A 4,476-nucleotide genomic window follows, 5' to 3' on the forward strand; every position below is an offset into this window, starting at 1 on the left:
TACTCAAACTCTCCACTTGGGCCGCCAATAAAGTTACCGCATCAATTTCATGGAGACCGGCCACCTTTTTCTTCTCCCTAGCATTCCACTGGTAGCTGTTTAACCCCATTTCTTCAATCACTATCGGGCTTCATTTGGGGTCTTGCTACCTAAGGTACCTCCTGATGCCGCATCCAAGAGTTGCCTCGTACTCGGGTTCAAACCATTGTAAAAGGTTTGAACAATCATCCACTCCGGGAATCCGTGTTGCGGGCATTTCCTCAGGAGCTCCTTGAACCTTTCCCATGTCTCAAATAGAGACTCCAATTCCAACTGCATAAAGGATGAGATCTCATTCCTAAGCTTTGCTGATTTTCCGGGAGGGAAATAACGAGCTAGAAAAGCTTCCACCGTCTCCTCCCATGTAGTGATTGATGCTCTAGGTAATGAGTGTAGCCACTGCTTTGTTTTCCCCTTTAAGGAAAATGGGAAGGTTCTCAATTTGATGGCATCATCCATCACACCATTTATCTTCAGCATGTCGCAGACCTCGAGGAAGCTCTCTATGTGACTGTTTGGATCCTCATCGGCCAAACCGTTGAATTGTGCGGACTACTGTAGCATATGGATGAATGCCGGCTTTAGCTCAAAGTTCTGAGTTGTAATTGGGGGACGCACAATACTCTATTGTGTCCCCAACACTGAAGGTCTGGCATAATCAGATAGTGTTCGCTGTTGCTCATTCTGCTCTGCAATGTTTTCCGATCCTTCTACTTCCAAATTAGCTGGATTATGCTGTTCTTGCACAGGTTCTTTCCCTTTTCTTCTAAGTGTACGTTCAAGCTCAGGATCTCCTTCAATCAATATTGATGGATTCCCTCGGGTTATAACCTGGAGCTGCACCCAAAAGAAATAAAAAGACAATCAGAACGATGATAGAATAAGAAGATATGAAATAGAATGTGTGGTGAAATAGCTAAGAAAACAAAGTGCAAAGTATCTCTAAACGCCTAGCTCCCCGGCAACGGCGCCAAAAACTTGACAAGGTCCCCTTGCGTATATCCCGCAAGTGCACGGGTTTGTCGAAGTAATAATCCCAGGTGAGTGGGGTCGAATAAACAGGGAGTAGGGAGTGAAGACACTTAATTCGATTCTTAGCTATGTGGAATATCAATAATGATAAGTGTGATAATGATTCAATTCTTAACAATTAAAAGCAACAAGTAAGAGAGCAAAAGTAAGGAGGAGGTAAGGCAATCGATAAAGATGGGGTACTCAGATGATGCTTCACCTAGGATATCCACTTCAAGTGCAAGAACTCTCTATTATGCTTCCTAATCAATGCAATGGTGATTCGTGGAAATCCTTATATACATAGTCCCAAATCTAAGGTCAACTATGCCTAACTCTCTGCATGTCCCGGAGGAGAAATCGAACAATCTCAACACCTCGTACTCGCATAGAGTTGCAATGATCTCTAGGGATTCCAAGTGATAAATCGCTTCCTAATTATAGACCTAACCCTTTGGTCCAGGCGGAAGGTCCCTAGCCACAATTAAGCCCTAGATACTAAGATCCTCTCAACGCTTCACTCCATTGCACGCGCAACTAGGCCCCAGCGGAGGTTCATCCGTTAGACCATTCACTCTATTGTGGCTGCAAAGAACTCTAGGAATGGAGGTAGAATCTATCACGTCGGAGGGGAAAGGGGACGCTCCTGTACCTCTCGACTCACCCTCTCAACCCTCTCCAACCTAGCTTTGTCTAACGCTCGTGCTGTGTCACTCACTCACAAGGTTGCCAACAAAAACTGTCAACCCTAGTGTCACTCTAGGGGAAATGTTCATACAATCAAGCATTTAAGGTTGGAACTCACAATAAGCATCAATTTATTGAAAGCATAATAAAGAGGTTCAAAGAAACAAATACATCATAGGGTTCACAATACCCAAGTACCCACTAGGGGTTTAGCTCTCCATGGAGCTAAGTACAATCAAAGAAATAGAATGTAAAAGCAATGAATCCATAGAAAAACCGCCTCGTTGGTCGTGTCGATGGTCTTGTGGAGAGTCCTCTACTCATCGCAAGGGATCCTTTCTCCGGCCTAGGATACACCTCGGCGGATCGATGCCGACGAAAGCTCTCCCAATAACCTTCTTCCAAACGACGCCCGATGTCGGAACCGTAGAACCTCTCCAAAACCCTAGCCAATACCCCTCAAATCCCTAGCCGAAGCCCTCTCTCAAGTTGGGGAAAAGATGGAGAAAAGAATACTGAAATCGTGGCTGAAATCGGCTTTAAATAGGGCTGGAATAGGGCGACTACACGGGCGTGTATGATGTCACACGCCTGTGCGGAATTACCACACGACCGTGGATAATTTCCACACGCCCGTGTGGATTCTCTGTTTCTCTGATTTCTCGGACGGTTGTGAACAGTGCTGCTACAGTACATGCTACAGTGTTTTACTACAAACTTTGACGTGAAAAACTTCCCAATTCCATACTTTCATTGGGGTAACGCAAACGGGCACACGTTTACGTCGTGAATCACTTGCTTCTTCATTAATATACATGTTGGTGGAGCACTTGTTCTTATGTGCATAAGTCAGAATGCTCGAGTGTGACTGCCTTTGTGCCCCTCCAAATGGATGTGCTCACTCGAATGCGAAGAGGTTGGCGCACACTCTAGCATCTCACACCTGACCTATGTCTTCGCGTTTGAACCTTAGCAAGATTTCCTCCAAAATAGGTTCATTATGATCCACATTGGCCTATTTCCTTCATACTCGGCCTCACAACCCTATCTGCATAAAAGTAACATAAAAACACACATATTAATGTAAAAATCTGAGAAAAGTAATGCTCAATATAAGGAATGAACACTTCGCATTCATATCGCCCAAGCACTTATCACGAAAACATAAGTCAGGTTCCAAATGCTGGAATGTGTGCCAACCTCCTCGAATTCAAGTTAGAACAATGATTTGTAGGGGCACAAGGGCAGTCACATTCAAGTATTACCGGCATGTGCATGTATAGCAAGATCTCCACCAACATGTCCGTTATTGAAGAAGCAAAGCGATCTATGACGTAAACGTGTGCCCGTTTATGTTACCTCGATGAAAGCCTGGATTCGGGAGTGTTTCAGGCTGGCACTGTAGCAAAACACCGTAGCAAGTACTGTTCATAGGCGGCAGAAGAAGGATGAAAACAAAGAATCCACAAGGGCATGTTGAAATTCCACATGCAAGTGTGAAAAATCCACATGGGCGTGGGGATTCCCGATTCCAGCCGTATTTAACGCCGATTTCAGCCCTAATTTCAGAATTCATTTATCCATCTTTTCCCCAACTTGAGAGAGGGCTGCGGCTAGGTTTTAGAGCTGTTTTGGCAAGGCTTTCGGAGTGGTTCTCTGGCTTTGACACCACGCTCCACTTGGAAGAAGGTTATTTGGAGAGGACGAGGCTACTCCACCAGACTATCGACATGATTACCGAGGGGGTTTTCTGTGGATTACTTGTTTTTATATTCGATTTCATTGATTGTAACTAGCTCCATGGTGAGCTAAACCCCCTAGTGGGTACTTAGATTTGTCAACCCTAGGATGTATTTATTCCATTAAACCTTGTGATTATGCTTTCATTAATTGTTATTTTATTTGAATTCCAATCTTGAATGCTTCATTGATTGAATGCTCCCTTAGAGTGACATCAGGGTTGAGAGTTCACCTTGGTAACCCTTGTGAGTGAGTGACACACCATGAGAGTTAGACAAAGCTAGATTGGAGTGGGTTGAGAAAGGTAGTCGAGAGGTACTGGAGCGTTCCCTTTCCCCTCTGGTGTGATTTATCCTACTCCATTTCCTCGAGTTCTTTGCGATCATAGTAGAGTGAATGGGCTAAGTGATGAACTTCCTCTGGGGCTTAGTTTCAGAGGCATTAGAGTGAAGCGTTTAAGTGATTTTAGCACCTAGGGTTTAATTGTGACTAGGGACTTTCCACCTGGACCAAAGTGTTAGGTCTACATCTAGGAAGAGGATTTATCACTTGGAATGCCTATAACTAATTGTGATTCTATATGAGTGCGAGGTCGAGAGATTGTTCAATTTCTTCTTCGGGATAAGTATAGATTTAGGCATGGTTAACCTTAGATTTGGGACCATGTATTGAAGGATCTCCATGACTCATTAATGCATTAGTAAGAAAAGATAATAGAGGGTTTTGCACTTGAAATGACTGTCCTAGGCGGAACAATATCCGGGTACCCCATTTACATCGATTGTCTTTTTCCTCTCGATTATTGTGCCTCTCTCTCTTATTTCTTTTATCTCTTTTTATATCAATCTCATTAATCATACCATCGATTTATTCGCATCATAGTTAGATAGTAATCGTTGTGTTTCTATTAACTATTCCCTGTGGATACGATACAGACTTACCTGGGATTTATTACTTCAACAACTGTGCACTTGCGGTTTACATGCATATTGGGTCATG

General features: G+C 43.6%; 1 non-coding gene across 1 annotated transcript; it reads left to right on the forward strand.

Moving 5' to 3' along the window:
- Positions 1-238: 238 nt before the first annotated feature.
- On the forward strand, positions 239-345 carry LOC120250956. Its single transcript, XR_005533284.1, has one exon. It is a non-coding gene; the product is annotated as a small nucleolar RNA R71 (small nucleolar RNA).
- The last annotated feature ends 4,131 nt before the right edge of the window (positions 346-4,476 follow it).

Source organism: Dioscorea cayenensis, chromosome 19, assembly GCF_009730915.1.
Source record: "Dioscorea cayenensis subsp. rotundata cultivar TDr96_F1 chromosome 19, TDr96_F1_v2_PseudoChromosome.rev07_lg8_w22 25.fasta, whole genome shotgun sequence".
Classification (NCBI taxonomy): Eukaryota; Viridiplantae; Streptophyta; class Magnoliopsida; order Dioscoreales; family Dioscoreaceae; genus Dioscorea; species Dioscorea cayenensis.